Below are 23,709 nucleotides of genomic sequence, written 5' to 3'. Positions count from 1 at the left end.
TTTAAGGAAAACAATGTCTTTAAACTGTTTTTCTTGTGTATATCGTTTCTTTGTAATGTGTCTTAGCCTCTTCATTCCCAACATGTGGCAATCTATTTTCCTTTTCAGATGACCTTCAGTATCAATTTCTTCTAGAATTTTTTACTTTCATTTTATGGATGAGGAAAATAAGACTCAAAGAGGTTAGACCATTTCCCCATAGTCACATTGGCAGTATGGAGAGCAAGTATTCTTCCTTCATGTTTTCTGACTCAAACTTTAGCGATCTTTCTGACAGCTCCTGACTAAGGGGCAATCAGAGAAGAGTTCAGGGAGGAGGTCTGGAGAGATAAGTAGGAATCAGGCAGGTCTTTAGGGGATGTTTCTTCAAATTTCAAAGGGATTCTTGGCTCTACAAAAAGCTCCCCATAGGGTTTCTTTAAATAGCAAGTGCTCTTGGTGTATTTGGGATAAAATCTGACTTATAGTTCAATATTTCAATATTCCATGATCACACTGATGGGCGTTCACTCGTCCAATGCAAAATCACAACCCCTCTCAACTTTATTTTTTTATTTTGGGGTGAGGCAATTGGGATTAAGTGACTTGCCCAGGATCATACAGCCAGTAAGTGTTAAGTGTCTGAGTACAGATTTGAACTCAGGTCCTCCTGACTCCAGGGCCAATGCTCTATGCACTGTGCCACCTAGCTGCCCCACCCCCCTATACTTTAGTAGAGGGTATTAATGATTTACTATGACTGAAAAATGTATCACTTAGTATCCAACCTTCTAGTGATAAGCTGCTCCTAAACTATTTAGGCCACTCTTCTGAAAACAGGCCTACAATCCTTTATCAGGCCTGTACTTGAATCCTTGCCAGATTGACAAAGGTCACCAGATTCAGCGGTCTACAGGCATTTCTCTTGAAGAAGCAGGATCACCTACCTCCATGACATAATGACTCATTGAAGGAAGGCCTACCACAAAGTCATCTAGCCACAAATTACATGGAATGTATCTATCAAATAAAGAGGCAGCCTAACATGTTCAATAGAATGCTGGACTTGGAGTAAGGAAGACCTTAGTTCAACTCCTGCTTCTGAGATTTACTAAATAGGTGACTAGCTAGGCAAATCACTTAACTTCTCAGAATTCTAGCTACCCTCTAAGACTAGAAGTTATAGTTGAATTGGAATCTGCATTGATTTCCCAAACTTTACAGGACCAAAAGCATAAATCCTTAATATATCTATTAGATAAAATGCAAGGTCTACCTTCATTCCTAAAAAGTTATTAATATAGTTTAAAATTACATTTTAAGTAGTTTAATAATCTTTGTACTTTATGCTATTACTATTAGTATATAAGTAATCATATGTGTACTAGGAATTTATATTTTTGGGGTGCTTTATACTTTTGAGTGTATTATCATATGCATCATTGCAATTCATTTCACAAGTCTGTAGGGCAGGTACTACCCCTTCCATTTTGCAAATGAGGAAACTGAGGCATAAAGATATTATGATTTTACTAAGGTCAAAGAGCTAGTTAGGAAAAGAGCTGGAAAAGGAACCTAGTTCTTCTGAATTTTACTGTTCTTTCCACTATAGGTGCTGCATCTTTTTGTGACCTTAATAATTATAAACATATTAACAACAACATGAATAACAACAACAATAACTAGCCCTTACATAGTGCCTTGATATTTGCCTGGCACTTTCTTTTAAACAGGAAAATAAAAATTTTATTTTTAAATGTATTTATTTATTTAGCATTTTCCCCTCATTACATGTAAAAAAAAACAAATTTTTTCACATTGATTTTTTAAACTTTGTGCTCCAAATTTTATTCTTTCCACCTTCCCCATCCCTCCCTAAGAAATCAAGCAATTCAATATAAGTTATACATGTGCAGTAATGTCTCTACATTAGTCAGGTTGTGAAAGAAAACAGACAAAATAACTTTAGAAAGAATAACTAAAAAATTATACTTCAATATGTATTGAGATACCATCAATTCTTTCTCTGTAGATGAATTGCATTTTTCATAAATCTTTCTGATAACAACCTGCTTATCATTTCTTTCACAGTTACTATTGCTAACTGTATCACCCTCCATTCTATTCCCTCCCCTTGATATTTACTCTATTTTCTATCTTCCTTCACCCTAGCCCTCCTCAAAAGTGTTTTGAATTTTACTGCTCCCTCCCCCAATCTGCCCTTCCTTCCATCACCTCTCCCTGCCTTATGCCCTTCCCCTCCCACTTTCTCACAGGGCAAGATATATTACTATACCCACTTGAGTGTGTATGTTATTCCCTCTTTGAGTCAATTCTGATGAGAGTAAGGCTCACTCACTCCTCCACTCCTTCCCCATCTTTCCCTCCACTCCATAAGATTCTTCTTGTTTCTTTTATGTGAACTACTTTACCCCCTTCATCTTCTCCCTTTCCCTTTATTCCAGTGCATTACTCTTACACCTTAACTTTATTTTAAAGATGTCATCATGGATCAGCTAGGTGACACAGTGGACAAAGCATGAGCCCTGTACCCAGGAGGACCTGAGCCCAAATCTTGTCCCAGACATAAGCCACAACACCCTGTCTGCCCCACCAAAAAAAGGATAGACAAAAACAAATATCATCCCTTCATATTCAATTAACACCTCTGACCTCTAAGCTTATTCCTATCAGCTGCCCTAATACTGAGAGAGTTCTTATGAGTTAGAAGTATCACCTTCCCATGTAGGAATGTAAACAGTTTGACCTTTTAACATCCCTCTTAATTTCTTTTTCCTGTTTACCTTTTTATGCTTCTCTAGGGATTTGTATTTGAAAGTCAAATTTTCTATTTAGTTCAGGTCTTTTCATCATGAATACCTGAAATCCCTCTTTTTCATTGAAGTCTCACCTTTTTACCCTGAAAGATTATACTCAGTTTTGCTGGGTAGGTGATTCTTTGCTGTAGGCCCAGTTCCTTTGCACTCTGGAATATTCCATGCCTTCCTATCCTTTAATGTAGAAGGTACTAGACCTTGTGCTATACTGACTGTGGCTCCAAAGTACTTGAATTGTGTCTTTTTTGGCAGCTTTCAATATTTTCTCCTTGACCTGGGAGATCTGGAATTTGGCTATAATATCCCTGGGAGTTTTCCTTTTGGGATTTATTTCAGGAGGTGATCAGTGGATTCTTTCAATTTCTATTTTACCTTCTGCTTCTAGAATATCAGGGCAACTTTCCCTAACAATTTCTTGGAAGATGATGTCCAAGCTTTTTTTGATCATGGTTTTCAGGTAGTCAAATGACTTTCAAATTATCTCTCCTGGATCTATTTTCCAGGTCAGCTGTTTTTCCAAGGAGATATTTCATATTGCTCTCTATTATTTTCTTCATTTGGATTTCTTTATTGTGTCTTGATGTCTTGTAAAGTCATGAATTTCTATTTGCTCTATCCTCATTCTTAAGCAATGATTTTCTTCAGAGGACTTTCTTTTTTACTACCTTTTCCATTTGGTCAATTTGGCTTTTCAAGCTGTCAACATTTTTCATGACCCTCCTGCATCATTCTAATTTTTCTTTCCATTTTTTCCTCTACCTCTCTTACTTGATCTTCAAAGTCCTTTTTCTGCACTTCCATAGCCTGAGACCAATTCATATTTTTCTTGGAAGCTTTGGATGTAGGAGCTTTGATTTTGTTATCTTTTTCTGAGGGTGTATTTTGATCTATTTTGTCACCAAAGAAACTTCTGATGGTCTGCTGGTTTTTCTGCCTGCTCACCTTGGCCACCTATTTCTTGGCTTTTAACTCCTTTTTAAAGTGGGTCACTGCTTCCATGATTCACTGTTCCAAACTTCAGTGGGTCCCAGGTGGTATGATTTAAGGAGAGGCTCATTCTTATTCCTCCTGGCCTGTAAGTAATCATGGGCCTGCTTGCTCTTTAGCCTGAAAGGAGAAATCTCATTTGCATGGCACTTTACAAATATTTTTTCATCTTATCCTCACACCAACCTTGGAAGATAGGTGCTATTATTATCCTCATTTTAAGCACTATTATTATCCCCATTTTACAGATGAGGAAACTGAGACAGGTAGCTGTTAAGTGACTTAGGTGGCATTATAAAGCTAATAAATTTCTAAGGCTAATTTTGACCTTCATAACTTAAGGTTCAGCTCTGTATCCACTGTGTCATATAGTTGCCCCCATAAGAGAGCAGCAAAATACTTGAAAGTTCATAGAAGGAAGTTATCAATCTAGATGAAAAAGAGCAATGCTTCATGAAGGAAGGAGGTGGAATGTGAGATGAGCCTTGAAGGGTAGGAAGAATTTAGAGAGACAGAGAAGAAAGAAGACAATATTCTTTAAAAAGGAAACTTTCTGAAGAATGTAGGAAAGTACAAATTGTGTTTGAATAGTTCAGGCTGGATGGTGCCCAGTGTTGCTATAGGGGAGTAGTGGTAGATAATTCCCTTCCTCCTTTCAGTGGAAGTAATGGCATTATGATGTGCATGAATTCCAACATTTCCTGGATCTATACTGTGAGGAAAGGATGGACTTAGCAGAGTACATTACATTCTCTATAGTGTCACATTTGACCTAAGCTTTTAATAGTCCTTTTCCCCCTTGCTGATTTCAGGCTCTCCCAGTATAGGGAATACCTAGTGTGTGAGATCCATGGTACCACAAAGAGATAACCTTCCAGATCAGGTAGCAATAATAGCATCTTCATCCAGGGAGAGTAGAGAACTGCATAAGAGCCAATGAGAAAGGTATTTTCAAAATTTCCAAATGGCAAAAATAGGGGAAAATAGAAGCTGAGATAAGTCTCTTCTGTTGCTTAAAGGGGTGGGGTTGGGGTGAGAATTGTCTGAGATAACAAACTGGTTATTAGTTGGTGGAATTTTTCCAGGAAAGACTAACAGCCTATTTTCAAAAGCACTTAGAACTGGAATTTATTCATTTGTTTGGAAATGTCATTCAACATATATCTTTTTCCAAGATAGTAACAAACACTATGTGTTAACATCAAAATGCTAACTTTTAACACAAACCTTAATAATAAAAAGAAAATCCAAAGACCAACAGGAGAACTGCAACCTTGGGTACAAAAAGTTTATCTGGCAATTTTATTTGAAGGCTCAGGATCCACTCTTACTTTATTTCTGATTTCTCCTAATAAAACATTCAACAGCTCATTCTTCTTATACCAATCCTTTGCTTGGAAATCTTGAATCAACATCTTGTTGTTGTTGCTTGGCTGGGGATGGGGGTGGGGGGTTAAAGCTTTTGGTCTGGGAAATTCAGAAAATAATTCTAATAAAGTGAGAATTTTCTAAAAAAGAAAACAATTTATGCCTGTTTCTTATTTATTGAATTTAGCCTAGTAGAAGTGGGATTTGGATAAAAACAGTTGAATCAAGGTGGCGGGTTCTGTCCCTAACTCTTGACCACAAAGCTTTTCCACTCCAGCCAAAGTCAACCCCCCTTCTAAATATAGAATCATAGATGTAGGGCTGAAAAGACTTTTATCCTTTGTTTTTACAGGTCATTAAGTCCAACATCTTCATTTTACAGATAAAAAAAGGTCAGACTTAAAGAGGTTCAATGACTTGCCCTGGGTCACAAAGCTACTAAGCTTGTGAAAAGCACAATTCAATCTAAGGTCCTTTCTAATTCTAAGTCAAACATTCTACCTACCATGTGGACTAAGGTCTTGGATTAGCATAAGGCATAAATATATATAGATATCTACAAGTATGTTAAAAAATAATTCAAGTAAACTTTTTTATGTGGACAATCCCCAAATTACAATAGTTGTTCTCTTCTGAAGAGCAGTTAAAATAAACTCTGTATGTGATTTAATTTTTCTTCCAACTGAAAATATATGTGTGTGTGTAAATATTATATAGTTTTATATTTTTTATATGTGTATAGTAAGATGGTATGTTTTGATATACATAACTATATATGTATTGTATTGTGTATTGTAGGTGTATATATATGTGTGCACATGTGCATATATTAATTTTTGTGCATGTATAGACATATATATGTAGGCATGTGTGTTTTATTTGTTTGTTTAGTCATTTCCATGACCCTTTGTGACCCCATATCGGTTTTTCTTGGCAAAGATTCTAGAGTGGTTTGCCATTTCCTCCTCTAGCTCATTTTACAAATGAAGAACTAAGGCAGAGTTAAGTGACTTGACCAGGGTCACACCACTAGAAAGTGTCTGAGGTCAGATCATTTGTGTTTGTGTGTGCAAGTGCACATGTAATTGTACCTCTTTCAGACTTCGGAGATTTTGCTGATTGAAAGAGGAAAGTACAAAGACAAATGTGAGATTGTATATGAAAAACAATAAGAAAAGAGCCAACAGGGAACTTACCCAAGGCAAAGTCTAACTCAATGACTTGTTTCTCAACTTTCATTTGCATATCAACTATAAGAGAAGTTTGCAATTAATAACTGAGGAATCCTGAATTTCAGACTTGTTTTATAATTGTTAGGCAAATGTACATTGCTTGGTTATGACTTAGCCTGAAGAGGTGAGGATTTGGTAAATCACCATAAGTTTAGAGTGAGAGGTTAATCCTAACCAGTCCCATGGAGAGGTTAGTTCTAATGAGGAAAGGTGGGGCTAATAAAAAACCTCACAGTTCTGTGAAAAAGAGGCAACATCTTTCTGCCTCTGCCACCAGCTGTCTGGAAAGTAGAGACCTCAGCCAAGAGACAAGAACTAGCAAGGGTCTCTGCCATTTCTGAAAGAGAAGATCACTTCTCCCAGCAACAAAGAAGTGAGGTCGATCACAATAAAAACCTAGCCCAAAGGTGAATTGATCTGGCCCAGAAGAATAGCTTTGACTAGCAGGAGAGGGGTCCAGCCCTGCAGTGGAGCAGACCAAAAGCAACTCTGCAATGGGGCAATCCAACCCAACCATGGAACCCCTGTTTAATAGCAAGGCCATTAGTCAACTTTCTAAGGATAGTCCCCAAAAAAGAGAAAGGTAGGCACTGAGGCTCCAGAGTTGCGAGTTATTGTCATCATGTTTCCTACACGTGTACCTTGATATCCTGCTACTTTATATTAGTTCCCATTCTCCACCATGGACACTGCCTACATTGGTGGGAAAATACTCCAGATTTATACATACAATATTGTGCAATAATTATTTTTGTTTTGTTTTTTAGTAGATGCTTTTATTAAGAGTTTATTAAGTCACCTTGTTGATTTATTTATGGAAAACAAATTTTTAGGGGCTCACGAGCTACTGTGAGTACTGTGATCTATTTGGAGAGTAGATGTAAAATCCACTCCTTCTGTGGATCCTCCACCAGTCAGATCAGGGGAAATGAGAGTCAAAGAGAGAAAACAGGGGAAGGGTTGATGCAATACTGTAGTTACACTCACATACATATGTATGTTAATATATATGTATGTAATTAGAGGGTGTTAATGAATAAGAAAATTATTAAATACTTTGTGCAATACACTGTGCTAATTGGTGTACAGTTGCCAGTTCACAACTTCACAAGGGTTGTTTCCCTGGGGGATGGCGAGGGAGGTATCCTGGAAGCAAGACTGAGGATCTGGAGGGTATCCCTATTTCTGGAGCTCTTGGGTAGGCAGCAAGTAGCAGATGGTCGGTGGTTAGTGTTGGTGGTAGTGGGGTTTGCTAGCCCATTCTTCACAAGTGTTGCTCTCCTCAGTGATAACAGCAAAGGGACCAGGCTGTAGCCAGGCTTGTGCTCTGAGGGGTATGAGAGGAGGAAAGATGTGGAGAGGTGTGGTGCTTCCTGGACTGTTGGATTTGTGATTGACATGTCATTCACCATCTCCTTAGGTGGCCTTTCTGCCAATTCTGGAAAAGAGGTTACATGGTCTTGGCAAGCCCTTGTAAATGGGAAGGAGTCACCATTAAATGGACATCACTTTTTTATTATTATTAATGGCTTAAATTCAGAGGGTTTTTAAACCTGTAGATTTACATTTCTGTTACTTCTCAAGACACAACCAGACAGTCATTTTCTCCCCCTGACTTGGTCTGGACAAGGGGAATACCATTCACTGACCATATATTCATCCAAAAAATTCAAACCAGCCATTTAAAGAAAATTTAAAGTTGTTTTTATGTCCCCCAGAATAATAATGGCTGTCAGGGTAAATTGTTGCTGTTTGTCCCAGACTTGGGGATGGCTCATACCTGTGGTGCTTTCTATAGTTTATTGTCTTGTATAGTATTAACCTTTACATTCCAGTAATAGATAGTTATTGTATTAGCATATGGTAGCAGGGATGAAGAAAGCACAGGGAGCTCAGAATGCAGCCAACAAGTCAATAGGCCCCAGGTGAGATCAAGCCGACATCTACGTATGGGTCTTCGATAGCAGTGGGAAGTAGCCAAGAATGCCTACTGTGAAGCTATGACAACAGCAGCAGATCTTGAAAATATTAAGCAATTAAAACTTGGATGATGTGGAGGTACAATGCTGCCAATAACCAGGACATGAGTCCCCAGCCTATACAAGGGCCATGCTGAAGAACATGACTCCTAAATGCTAACGAATGAACTGGCCTTCTTCCATGCAATTCATGCTTCAGTGTGCCTGGGGAAGGAAGGGATGACTGACTTTCTCACCAGTGAGGCCATCTCAGAGTCAGGAGGAGGATGCTGAATCACTGAAGAAGATCTGAACATTTAACTGAAGGGAAATAAAAATGCCCCAGTGTGGAACATATGTGCCTTCAGAGGTAAAATCTATGTCAGCATTCTTGGGAAAATTCTGGAATTCTCCAGAAAATGCAATTATGTCCAAATAACACAACTGGAGCATTCAATTGACAGACCAATAGATAAACATATCACTTAAGAATGTGGCACAGTGGGTAAAGAGCTGGAAGTAAGAAAGAACCTGAGTTCAAATACTGTTTCAGTTACTTATTAGCCTTGTGACCCTTGGAAAGTCACTTAAGCCCAGTTTGTCTCAATTTCCTAAACTATAAAGTAGGAATAATTATACTGCCTACTCCTTAGAGTTGTTGTAAAATGCTTAGCACAGTGTCCAGTACATAGTAGGTGCTTAAAAAAGGCTTATTCTTTTCCTTCCTCCCTCCTTCCTTCCTGCCTGCCCAGCACTGTGCTAAGTGATGGGCATACAAATACAAGGAAGACAGTTCCTAACTTCAAGGAGCTTATATTCTAATAAGTCAATTTGGCAAGGTGGGTAGAATATGTAAGGTACTATAGGCCACTTCCACTATCTGGGAAGATAGATGAAAGGTCACCTGTTAGACCTAGGTGTAGAATACAAGGTGGTGGTGGTAATGGCATATATGTATGGGGTGGGGGGTAGGGAGTTGGTTAGTGATAATGGTGGGAGTATAGACAGCATGTTGAGGAGATTGCAAGGAAGTAGTATGCAGGTTTTGTTCCTAGAAAGATAAAACAAAATGTCACCTATCAAAGTCAGAAAACCAAAAGATAAGTGTGAACAAATAAGTACATTTACACTACTAGAAATATTTGCTGCCATGTCAGAATGCTCATTTTGATATGAACTTTGAGAGTTCAATTCGATTACAATTGGTTCAGGGTAATGAGTGCTAGATTTGGAAGAAGACAATCTAGGTTCAAAACTCAGCTCTTCCACTCACTATCTGCGGGATTTTGTGTTGTCACGCAATCATTGTAGGCCTCAGTTTTACTACCTGAAAAAGCTTAATTAGATGACATCTAATATTTCTTCCAATTCTAACTTTATGATTAATGAATCTACCCTCTTTCCAAAGTCCAGATTTAATCCTACCTCCATATGAAAAAGCACATAGTCCATACTACTCAATTTCCAACTATCCTGAGTCATTCTCTAATTGTTTAGGAAGAAGGGCCATATCTTAGCCTTCTCTATCCTCATCTGCACAAACAGAGTGTCTGTGGTAATTATTGATTTGACTGTTCTCAGCTTTACTTTATGAATTCTCCCATGTTATAGAGAGAAGGAACCTATTCAACATGGTACACAGAGAGAATCTTCTGAGAACCCCAAAATTATTCATTTCAATTTCATGGTACTATTATCTTCCCAGGGAAAACCAATGACAAGGAATTGAAATGCCGCATGTATGTACATTTGATCATGTATGTAAAATACTCTGCATAAATGCTACCAGAAATTTTTCTGGTCATTAAACCTTTCTACATTTCCCTTTCTAATCTTATGCTCCAAGGAAAAAGGCCAAAGTTTCCCACTGCGTCCTGGGCCACTGCCAGTCATCTTGACTTATGTCTTGCCAATGGACTCCTATGAGTCTGGAGGAGAGAGTTAGGCTGATGACTTTGCATAGCTCTTCCTCACTTAAATTCAGTTCACTTGTAAGTCAAAACACCCCCCTTCTAATGTCACTGGTCCTCTTCAAGAACTAAGGAAGAACAACCACCAACAACAAACCATGCTCCAAAATTACACTGTCAGAATACCTCAATGTTTCTACATTGGCCATTTGACCAAACCCTGATCACACCTTGCATATCTGCATGGCTCCCACTCTGCAACTGGCTTACATGGTTATATTGACTTGGTGTGTTCTCCCCTATCCTTCTATTTTATCAGAAACCTTTCCATCTTTCAAGTCACCAAGAGGCATCAAAGTGGAGTAATGGTTAAGTGACCCACAGTCAAGAAAGTCTTACTTCAAATCTTGCCTCAGACACTTACTAGCCATGTGACCCTGGGTGAGTAACTTAAAGCCATGATCTGTTTCCTTATCTGCAAAAAGGGAATAATAAAACTCCATAGGATTTTTGTCAGTTTTAAGTGATATCATATCCATGAAGTGTTTTGTATACCTTAAAGCACTGTGTAAATGTTAACTATTGTTACTATTGTTATTTTAAATCCAAGTTTAAATACTGCCTCTAAGAAACCTTTCCTTACCACCCTAACTCAGTAATCTCTACATTCTCTGACCTCTGATAGCATTCAGTTACTACCACTCTTTGGCATATACTGCCTAAAATCTTATCTCCAGAACAAAAACCATACCTCATCCTACCCCCAAAACAACAACCTGTGTCTAGCCTCAAGGAGCTTATACTCATATTTAGGGGATATAATAGCACATGTATCAGGGACTATATCTCATACTCTATATATTCCTAGAAGTACCTTGCATATATTAGATACTAAGTATATATTTGTTGATTGATTAAGAAAAATAATCTAGGGCTATAAAACTGTGCACACCCTTTGATCCAGCAACACCACTGCTAGGTTTATATCCCAAAGACATCCCCAAAAAAGAAAAAAACCCAATTTGTACAAAAATATTTATAGCAGCTCTGTTTGTGGTGGCTAAGAATTGGAAGTCAAAGGAATGTCCATCAATTGGGGAATGGCTAAAAAAGCTGTGATATATGATTGTGAAGAAATATCATTGTGCTATTAGAAATGACAAGCAGGCTATTAGAAATGACAAGCAGGATGATTTCAGGAAGGCCTGGAAAGACTTTAATGAACTGATGTTTAGTGAAGTGAGCAGAACCAGGAGAACATTGTGCACAGTGACAGCAATATTGTTCTATGAAGAACTGTGAATGGCTCAATACTTTCAGGAATACAACAATCCAAGACAATCCCAAAGGACTAATGACAGAGTATACTATCCACCTCCAAAGAAAGAACTGATATTGATTGAATACAATCTGAAGCATGCTATTTTTTATTTCCTTTCATTTTTTTCTTTTATTCGTTTTCTTATACAAAATGACTAATATGGTAATGTTTTACATAATTGCGTCTGTATAACGTACATCTGATTACTTACCACCTTAGGGAGAAGATGAGGAGGGAGGGAATGAAAAATAGAATTTGGAACTCAAAACTTTAAATAAAAATGTTTATTATTATATAAAAAAGAAAATAAGAAAAATAAACTGGTCCCCAAACTCAAGTTACCTAAAAGTCCATCTTGTAACTTTTGTTAGTTGATCAATTAGTTAATTGGAAAAATGAAGAGCTCTCCATAAAAGGACCCAAGAAGCAGAAAGTCTTCTTTTATGTAGACCTCTTCATTTTACTTAGTGTTTGCTCTATGCAGAGTATTTTACATATAAGATCTATTGTACACAGATTCAGAAATGAAAGTATCTTAGAAATTATCCAGTACCCAAGGAGATGCGGGAAAATTCATTGGAACACCATGAATAGGTTGTAGGGGAGGCTACCTAAGGGAGGAGGAGTGGGAGGTGAGACTTGTACAAGTTCCTTTAGAGCAGGGGTGTCAAACTGACAAAACACAACAGTCACTAATTTGTACATAAGAATCCCTACTGCTGCAGATTAACTTAGTTTTAAAGTGTATTATCTATGTTTTTAAGTTTTTATTTTAATAATATTTCCCAATTACCTTTTAATGAGTTAGGGCAGCTAGGTGGCACAGTGGATAAAGCACTGGTCCTGAATTCAGGAGGACCTGAGTTCAAATCCAGCCTCGAACACTTGACATTTACTAGCTGTGTGATCCTGGGCTAGTCACTTAACCCTCATTATCCCACAAAGAAAGAAAGAAAGAAAGAAAAAGAGAGAAAGAAAGAAAGAAAGAAAGAAAGAAAGAAAGAAAGAAAGAAAGAAAGAGATGGATGAATGAATACATAAATAAATGGATGAATGAATGAATAAATAAGTAAATATATAAATAAAATAAAAAACAAAACATTTTATTGAGTCAATAATTATTTATTATAAGACAACTATGTGCTATGTACTATACTAAGGGCTAGGGATACAAAAAGAGGCAAAATACAGCCCCTTCCCTCAAGGAGCTCACAATCTAATGGGGAAGACAGCAAACAATTACATAAAAAGTAAACTATATATAGGATAAATAGGAAATAATTAAAGAGAAAAAGCCATAAAATTAAGAGCGGTTGAGAAAGACTGTTTTCAAAAGATAGGATTTTAGTTGGGATTTAAAGGAGATCTAGGAGGTCAGTAGGCAGAGCATTCCAGGCATGTGGGACAGTCAGAGAAAATGCCTCAAGCCAAGAAATGGAATGTCTTGTGTTTAGAACAGTTAGGGGACCAATGCCACTGGATCAGAGTAGGTATTGGGGAGTAAGGTTTAAGAAGACTGGAAAGGTAAGAAAGGTCTGGGTTATGAGGGGTTTTGAACACCAAATCAAGAAGACTGGAAAGGTAAGAAAGGTCTGGGTTATGAGGGGTTTTGAACACCAAATCAAGCATTTCGTATCTGATCCTGTAGGCAATAGGAAGCCACTGGAGTTTTTGAGTAGGTCAGACCTGTGCTTTAGAAAAAAATCACTTTAGTTGTCAAAAGGAGTATGTGTTGAAATGGAGAGAGACTTGAGGCAGACAGACTCACCAACAGATCACTGAAATTATCCAGGTGTGAAGTGATGAGGACCCACATTAGGGTGTTGGCAGTGTCAAAGGAGAGAAGGGGGGCAGATATTGCAAAGGTGAAATTAGGAGGCCTTGGCAACAGCTTGGATATGGGAGGTGAGAGATAATCAGGAGCCGAGGATGACCCCTAGGTTGTAAACCTGAGGCAATAGAAACTGAGAATTGTCATCTACCATAATGTAGAAGGTAGGAGGTGGGAAGATTTACAGGGAAAGATAGTGAGTTCTTGTTGGAACATGCTTAGCTTAAGAAGTCTACTGAATATCCAGTTTGAGATATCTGAAAGACAGTTAGAGATGTGAGATTGGAGGTAAGCAGAGAAACTGCAGCAGGATAGGTAGACTTCAAACCTGTCTGCATAGAGATGGTCATTCAATCTGTGGGAGCTCATGGAGTGTTGTCAGAAGGCTAGTTAGACCTCTGCTCTAGAGAATGCAAAGTAGTTTGCTATTTTAAGGTATCATTCTTGCTAACTAGGTGGTAAACAACATTGTTTTTAACTAAATGTTGTCAAATGCCCTCTAAGTCTCAGCACCCTGGGGCAAAATGCCAATTACCCCAAACCCCAAATGGTGTCAGGGAGAGTCCAGACACGACTGAATCAATTCAACAACAAAACAGTGGGCTTTAAGTGAAACACAAGGACATCCGTTCAAATGCAATTTTCAGCTAAAACTGTATAGTCACCTAATTCATTTTGCAAATTCGTTGAACCAAAAGAGAATTCGTTATCTTTTCCCCCAACCCCCCACCCCTTTCAATTTTCCCTATTTTTGTCAAAGTCACCACCAATTCTTCTAGTCTCCCAGGTTTTTTACTTTGGTGTTATACTTATCTCCTAACTACACATATTCAGTTGCTAAAGCTTGCCACTTCCATCTCCACAATCTGTTTTGAATCTACCTCTTTCTCTGTCTTCACACAAGTACCAATTTAGTTTAGGTTCTCATCACTTCTTGACTAAATTAGGCTCCTAATTGGTGTTCTTGCCTCAAGTCTCTCCTCACTCCAATCCATCCTCTATAAAGGTACCAGTGATTGTCCTCAAGCACATATCTAACTGTGTCACTCCTTTATTTAATTATGTCCAGTTCATATTGACTCTAAAATCAAATATTATGCTCATCTATTCATCATTTACAGGTCTTTACAACCTTGCCCCAACTATCTTTCAGCTATTACAGTACATAACTCTCTTTTTTCTCACTCTAGGGCAGCTAGGGGGTGCAGCAGAAAGAGTGCCAGGCTGGGAATCAGGAAGACTCATATTTGTGAGTTCAAATCTTGCTTCAGACAACTTATGACAGTTGTATAACCCTGGGGGAGTGACTTAATCCTGTTTGCCTCAGTTTCTCATCTGCAAAAAAAAAAATGAACTGGAAAAGAAAATGGCAAACCATTCCAATATCTTAGCCAAGAAAACCCCAAATGAGGTAACAAAGAGTCAGACATGACTGAAAAATGACTTACACAATAAAAAAAACAATCTTTCACTCTATGATCTAGACAAACTGTCCTACATGCTGTTCCTTACATACAACACAACATCTCCTGACTCTGATCCTTTGTACAGACCATTGAACCATGCTTGGAACACACCCCTTCCTCAGCTCCATCTCAAAGAGTTCTTCAAAACACAGCTCAAACCATCCCCCAAATGGTAGTGTCCCCTTCTAGAACTTACCTATGTCCTTGTTGTCTTACCCATTAGAATGTAACTGCTTTGGCAATAGGAATTCTTTCATTCTTGTATTTGCTTCCCAAGCATCTAGAAAACTGCCTGGCACATGAACATATTATGACTGCATAATAAATGTTGATTGATTGATTTTTTTGTATGAGGATTAACTATTTATAACATCATTTCTTTAAACTGATTTTACCAAAAAGGAAAGTATTTTTATTATTAAGAATGCTCAGCTTCCCACCCATCCCCCAACCACAGACTAAAGGAACATAAGTGAAAAATGAGGAGTCCTGATATGGGCAATGAGTACATACACATATACTGTATTTGTTGGCAGGGCTTCATCTGTATAGTAAAATGGCTCTAAAAGTCAGATTTAATTAATCTGGTAGATTGCAGTTTACCGGCAGCCTAGAATTATTCACTAGCTTCTGCAGCTGCTGATAAACAGCACCAGCTTCCCAGACTGGAATAGTGTGTCATCCCTTTGCCATCTTTACAAATTACATAAGAGTGGTCCAATCAGCATAGACACACAAATCCAGCTCTTTCTCTCCAGTTAACTAAAGGCTTCTGAGAAAGTTTATACAAAGGCTTAGCATCTGGAATATGGAGAAAGGAAAAACCAGTGGAGGGAGTTTGGGAATATTGCCTTGTGAGTACAGAGGAGGATCCTGATTTTTTTTAAATATTCAAGAATATCCCTATGACTTACTTCATGTAGAAGAAGGAGCTACCTTATAATGCAAACTTACATGTGTTGAAAAATACCCTCATAAGTATTTCTCCACATTCCTATTCCCCAGAACCCACAATTCTTCCTCTGGGTTGTAGGGCTCTTTCAAATACACCTAAAAACATATGTATCTACTTATCATCTATCTATTTATCTACCTACCTATAATATATATATATATGTATATATATGTGTGTGTATGTATATATGTACACACACATATATGTGTGTACATGTGTATATATATGTATACATATATATATGTATACATATATATGTATGAAGTAAAATAATTTATTTTATGACCTATGGAGAATTTCAGTCTCTCGTGAAGAAATGGAGCAGAGGATAGATGAAGTAGCAACAAGGACAATGTTATGGTGGTGGGAATATAAGCTCCTTAAGGGGAGAGATTGGTTTTTTTTTTAATTTTCATTTTATTTAGAATTTTCCCCAAGTTACATGTAAATTTTTTTTTAATTTTCACATTGATTTTTTTAAAACTTTGTGTTCTAAATTTCCTTCCTCCCTTCCTCTTCAACCCTCCCTATGAAATCAAGCAATTCAATATAAGTCATACATGTGCAGTTATGTAAAACATCTTCACATTAGTCAGCTTGTGAAAGAAAATAGACAAAATAACTTTAGAAAGATGAGCTAACAAATAAAACTATACTTCAATTGGTATTCAGATACCATCAGTTCTTCCTCTCTTGATGGTTTGCATTTTTCATACTTCCTTCTTATATCATCCTGCTCATTATTTCTTTCACAGTTACTATTGATAACTGTGTTACCCTCCATCTTTTCCCTCCTCTTGATATTTACTCTATTTTATATCTTCATACACCCTATCCCTTCTCAAAGTGTTTTGCTTTTTAGTGCCCCTCCCTTCCTTCCTTTACCTCTCCCTGCCTTATCCCCTTCCACTACCATTTTCCCTCAGGGAAATAATATTACTATATCCACTTGAGGATGTATGTTATTCCCTCTTTGAGACAATTCTGATGAGAGTAAGGCTCACTCACTCCCCCACTCTTTCCCCATCTTCCCCTCTATTACATAAGCTTTTTCTTGTTTCTTTTATATTAGCTTCTTTTCCCCAGTCCACCTCTCCCTTTCCCTTTCTTCCAGTGCATTCCTCTCACCCATTAATTTTATTTTAAAGATGTCATCATGGGTCAACTAGGTGATACAGTGAACAAAGCACCAGCCCTGGAGCCAGGAGACCCTGAGCCCAAATTCAGCCCCAGACATAAGCCACCCTACCCTGCCTGCCCCACAAAAAACAAGGATAAACAAAAAATAAATGCTTCACAGATATCATCCCTTCATATTCAATTCACACCTGTGCCCTCTAAGTATATTCCTTTCAGCTTCCCTAACACTGAGAAAGTTCTTATGAGTTAGAAGTATTATCTTCCCATGTAGGAATGTAAACAGTTTAATCTTTTAATATCCCTCATGATTTCTTTTTCCTGTTTACCTTTTTATGCCTCTCTAAGGTCTTGTATTTGAAATTCAAATTTTCTATTTAGTTCAGGTCTTTTCATCACAAATGCCTGGAATTCCTCTTTTTCATTGAAGTCCCATTTTCCCCTGAAAGATTATACTCAGTTTTTCTGGGTAGGTGATTCTTGGCTATAGTCTCAGTTCCTTTGCCCTCTGGAATATCATATTCCATGCCCTCCTATCCTTTAATGTTGATGCTGCTAGATCTTGTGTTATCTTTACTATAGCTCCACAGTATTTGAATTGTTTCTTTATAGCTGCTTACAATATTTTCTCCTTGACCTGGGAGCTCTGGAATTTGGTTATAATACTCCTGGAAGTTTTCCTTTGGGGATCTCTTTCAGGAGGTAATCAGTGGATTCTTTCAATTTCTATTTTACCTTCAGAATCTAGAATATCAGGGCAATTTTCCCTGACAATTTCTTGGAAGATGATGTCTAAACTCTTATTTTGGTCATAGTTTTCAGGTAGTCCAATGATTTTCAAATTAACTCTCCTGGATCTATTTTCCAGGCCATCTGTTGTTCCAAGGAGATATTTCACATTGCCCTCTATTTTTTCATTCATTTAGATTTGCTTTATTGTGTCTTGGTTTCTCATAAAGTCACTAGGTTCCATTTGTTCAATCCTAATTCTTAGGCAATTATTTTCTTCAGAGAACTTTTGTATCTCCTTTTCCATTTGGCTTTTCAAGCTCTTGACTTTTTTTATCATGACTCTCCTGCATTGCTTTCATTTCTCTTTCCATTCTTTCCTCCATCTCTCTAAATCTTCCTTTTATCTTTCCTACTTTCTTTTCAAAGTCCCTTTTGAGCACTTCCATGGCCTGAGACCAATTCATATTTTTCTTGGAAGTTTTGGATGTTGGATCTTTGACTTTGTTATTATCTCCTTCTGAGGGTGTATTATGGTCACCCTTCCCCCCCCCCCCGCAAAAAAAATAGCTTTCTATAGTCCACTGCTTTCTCTGCTTACTCATCTCTACCTGGAAGCAGACGACTGTTTGAAATCTGATTCTCTATGGTTGGAAGCTTGGCATGTCTGTGCCCTCCCTTACTGGGCCACAACCACTAGAGTCTGCCTGCTGGATCAGAACCTGGGTGCTTTGCCCCAACTCCAGAAGAGATTGCAGCCACTTCACCCCAGCCAACTGCCGAACCCCCTCATTTTTCTGCAAGCCGATCTTCAGAAGAAGCCCTGGCACCCAAGACTCTGAGGCCCTGGAAGAGAGGTCTTTTCCAGGTTGGGTCCCCACAGCATGCTGAGCTCTTCTCTTCATCTGTGGGCTGAGTTCCAGAAGCAGCTGTTGCCACAGTTGAGTCAGAGATTTCTAAGGCCTGGTTCTCTGGGGCTGGGGCTGGGTCTGCTCAGCCTGTTCCACTCTTACCCTGGTACAACAGACCTTTCCTGAAGACCTTCTAAACTGTCTTTGGCTGGAAAATTACTTCATAATGTCCTTTTTTTCGGTTCTGCTGTTCCACCAATTGTCCTATGGCATTATTTGCAGGTATTTGGAGGGGTTTTGAGGAGAGGTCAGGGAAGTCACTGCCTTTCCTCCCCCATCTTGTCTTTGCCCTGAGATTGTCTTTCGTTTTTGCATTTGTAGCCCCAGAGTTTAGCACAGTTCCTGGCACAGAGAAAGCCTTAATAAATGCCTTTTCATTAATACATTAATTAATGAATTTATTCATTGATTGCTTCATTCATATTCTATGCATATTGGAATTGGAGTCAGAATAGAATTTTTGGCTTTGTTGTTCATTATCCATATGACCTTGGGTAAGTTATTTAATCCTTCAAGACCTTAGTTCTTCTGTAAAATGAGAGAAATGGACTAAATCACTCCCTCTATTTCAATCTATGTGATCTAGAATCAGGCTGGAACTAACTCTAACTGATTCTAGAGAGCCCATTGTTAAATTTTCATTGGGAACATTTAAGCCTCAGAAGTTAGCAAATGCTACAAATTGGGACTTGATTTATTATTTTGTTAATTGTCTAAGAATCATCTTAAGAAGTGTCTGGGAAAATTATAATAACGCAGCTTAAACTTAAACATGTCTTAGGAAATTTCTACTTTCTAGAGAGCCAATCGTTAAGTATCTACTAATACACTCCTGCCTTTAATATCCTTCCTATGGATTAATCAGACAATAAGTATTTACTAAGTACCTGCTCTGTTCCAGGCATTGTGGTAGGCTGCTGGGAATATAAAAACAAAAATGAAAAATCCCTGCCTGACTACAAGGATCTTATATTCCATTTTTTTCATACTGCCTTTCACACAATTCCCCTAGTCATAATCATTCCTTCTAGTCCAGAGTTTCCTTTAGGCTCATTACTTATCCCTTGGTAGTGCAGTGGCTGAGTTCCTTGTAGTTTGAATATCTGTCACTGAACGGTGTTATACTTGCTTTTGCATCAACTAACAGTTTGTTAAGGTATCTAATCACTTTTGCAAATGCAAAGGTATCTTCATTAGGTGTCTCATCAAAAGCTGCACTCTGTTCTACTGCCCATTGATTTTGGTGAGATTTCCTTTCTGTTGGCAACTGAGACCCAGGTCTTCCTCAGGATCATTTGCCCAGTTTAAGTAGTCTGGTCAAAAATGTTAAGAATCTGTATTTTAGGGGCAGCTAGGTGGGGCAGTGGATAAAGAACCAGCTCTGGATTCAGGAGGACCTGAGTTCAAATTGGGCCTCAGACACTTGACACTTACTAGCTGTGTGTGACCCTGGGCAAGTCACTTAACACTCATTGCCCCACAAAAAAAAAACAAACAAACGAAAAAGAATTTGTATCTTAGAGCATGGGTCAGGAAGATGATGTAAATGAAAACCTCAAAAAAGTTCATTTTGGGTCATTCTGAATTGTATCTATTCAACGAATTGGGAGAATAGTTCGATGGTAATGATGGTAATGGCATGTAGGGGATAATCTATATATTTCAGACAGTCACTGGAATCCTTGAAACCTAGGGAAACTTCATGCTGTTCTTCACAATAGGTAATGAACAAAGATTAATTTATGATTCTCAGTAGGTAAAGGTGCCATTTTTTAGAACTCTGATATAATTCCATCAGGCATGTGGAAGATGAATGCCTAGAGAAGAATATTGTTTGGGCCTCCTCACTAATCAAATGATTTTGTATTAATTGAGCCTCAGAAATAATTATGGAGCTCAATAAAATGTTGTAAAAGAAAATAACCCCCTTTCTTCTTACCATTAATATCAAAGTGTGGGTAAGATGGCACTCAGCACCAAGACAATTGAATTGGCAGGATAGATGCTGTTTGAGAGCTCAAATGGACAGTTGTAGGATGACAGGTGCTAGACACATCCTCCTTTTACCCTTCAGTGACTCAATACAAGAAGAAAGTCCCAGCTAGCATTCTGAGGACAGTTTCATGACCTTGAACAATTCCTCCTACCCATCTGTAAAGTGAGGACATTGGGCCATATTATCTAGAAATCATACAGGTCACTTCTGGCTCTAAATCCTCTATTCTCTTGAACAACAACAACAGAGTATGTGGTTGCTTTGCAAACATCAGAACAATAGTACATATTACTAAATCCTCAGACCATCTCTCCCTTGCTTCTTAGTAAATAAGTAGGACTAGGGACAATTGATCAGTGTTTAAATATCCAAAAATAAGGAAATAAGTAGTGTGATTATACCTTCGTCTACCCAGGATTCTGATTTACTCAGTCTCCAAAAATGAAAAATCATGCTCTTTTTCTTTCTTTCTTTCTTTCCTTCTTTCTTTCTTTCTTTCTTTCTTTCTTTCTTTCTTTCTTTCTTTCTTTCTTTCTTTCTTTCTTCCTTCCTTCCTTCCTTCCTTCCTTTCTTCCTTTCTTTCTTTCTTTCTTTCTTTCTTTCTTTCTTTCTTTCTTTCTTTCTTTCTTTCTTTCTTTCTTTCTTTCTTTCTTTCTTTCTTTTTTGGCAGGGTATAGAGGGTTAAGTGACTTGCCCAGGGTCACACAGCTAGTAAGTGTCAAGTGTTTGAGGCCAGATTTGAACTCAGGTCCTCCTGAATCCAGAGCCACTGCTTTATCCACTGTGCCACCTAGCTACCCCCAAAATTATGCTATTTCTTAATAGATTTCAGGGAAAGAAATTCCAGAACTTCCCTTGGTCATTTGTCCAAATTCTTCAGCTATATTGTCCATAGTTATAATCTTAAACTTTCTCTCTTTTTTTTTAATTTTTTTTTAGTGAGGCATTTGGGGTTAAGTGACTTGCCCAAGGTCACACAGCTGGTAAGTGTTAAGTGTCTGAGGCCGGATTTGAACTCAGGTACTCCTGATTCCAGGGCCGGTGCTCTATCCACTGCACCACCTAGCTGCCCCTAAACTTTCTCTCTTGATCTGTCACTAGTTAGGAGAGTTGTTAGTCAATAAATCAACAAGCATTTCTTAAATCCCTACTACTCAGGACTGTGCTAGGCACAGAAAATACAAAGACAAAAATGAATCAGTCTTTGCCCTCAAAGAGCTTTCATTCTATCAGTCATCCCAGACTTCTCTGTTCAGGCCTTCCTGGCTAAATTTACTCTGTAAGAAATAAATGACAAAAGAATGTTCTTGTGTTCATTTTCTCTCTCTCTCTCTCTCTCTCTCTCTCTCTCTCTCTCTCTCTCTCTCTCTCTCTCTCTCTCCTCTTTTTCTTTCCTACTAACTCACATCTCCCAGTTCACATCCTACAGAAGACATCCTAGGCATGAAGAAATACAGGTTTCCCTGACCCCCTCCTGATGCCAAGGTGGTATGTGTGTTTTCCTCTATTTCTCTCACCCCAAGTAACTCCAAACAACCCACAGACAAGACAAAACCCAGCAATGAACAAAAGCTGGCTGTGTGTTATCCATCAGTATTATTTAAGTAGGACATGCTGTGCCATTCGAGATACACTCATACTGTAAGTGATAAGCCATAACGTATGGTATTCATTTACTTCTCCATTCCAACAGTAATATAGTGAAGACAATAAATTTTCCTGTTTGTTCTCTGACCCACTGTTCCTGGGTTAAGCAGCATGCTTTGTCTACATTTGTCAGTTGTTACAAGCTTCTAGCTGCTGTGGACTAGGGTATTGATGAACAGTAGAAAACGGAGCCTTGAATAATGTATAAAGCATTAAACATCCAACCATTTCACTGGGAAAAAAAGGAGGGGTGGGGGGTGGGGAGAAAGAGTGTTATATGTTTTCTCTGTTGTAGCTCCTTCATTTACAAAACATATTTGTCAAGTCTTTTGCTAAGAATAATGCTGTGATGCAGTTTCCCATCATTCTTGTTAATGGGACTGTCTTAGTGTTACAGTAAACAACCATAACTCTTGTATTGGAGCCATTGGGAGGCAGGCTTAGTTTTTTCAGCATCCAATTAAGGGTGTCTCAAATTTGCCATCTAGGATCATGAGAGCTGTGACTCAACTGCCAGCCTGACATTGGGGGGGAATGGGGAGTTCTGGATAATTATAGAGATAGAAAGGGACCTTCAGAGGCCACATGTAGCCCATTCTCCTTGTCTCCAGCAAGTTTTCTGGCTCAACTACTCTGAGTATATAAGAACCACAATGGTTCTTAGAAAATTCCTTTGAAATAAATTGTAGAAATTCCTTTTGTCATCTGTCCCTTTTAGCCATATCATCCACACTCTTTAGTATTTAAGGCTCTCAATAACTGGGTCCTAAAATCCTTTTTTACTAATATCCCACAATTCACTTAAACAAAATCCTGAGCTGCAAAAAATCAAAAACAAACAAACTGGTCCACTTGCTATACCCTAAATATATCTTAAATTATTTTGTCCCATGCCTCTCTTATTCTGCTGCTCCTGCCTACCACAATGTGCATTATGGGCTGATGTCTAACAATTCTTTCAGGCTCAGCTCACATCCAATCTTGCCCATATAAAGTCTCTCTTGACCAGCTCAACTAGTGGTGACCTCTCTCTTTGCACTTGTTACTGCCCTGGATTGTTCATTATTTGTTCATGGATGTAAATCTGATCTCAGCAGCTAGAGTGTAAGCCCTCTAAGAGCAAGAACAGTGTTTCATTAATTAATAATTTATTAAATACCTACCATATAGAAGGAAGAAGGGCAGGGTGGTGTAATGGATAGCAAGCTGGACCAGAGTCAGATAGATCTGGATCAAGTTCTATTTGACACATAGAGGCTTACAGTCACTTAACCTTTAGGTAGTCAACACAAATCACTAAGACTAAGTTGAAAAGCAGGCATAATCAACCTGACTCACTAAGACTATAAGTTACAGAGCAGGTGTCAACCTGCATTGTTAGAGGAAGTTTCTTTATCCAGAATTTCTGATGTCTAGGGAAGCAAAGAGTAAAGACAACTGTTCTA

This window comes from Dromiciops gliroides, chromosome 1 (assembly GCF_019393635.1).
Source record: "Dromiciops gliroides isolate mDroGli1 chromosome 1, mDroGli1.pri, whole genome shotgun sequence".
Lineage (NCBI taxonomy): Eukaryota > Metazoa > Chordata > Mammalia > Microbiotheria > Microbiotheriidae > Dromiciops > Dromiciops gliroides.
Note: the sequence above shows the minus strand (reverse complement) of the source record.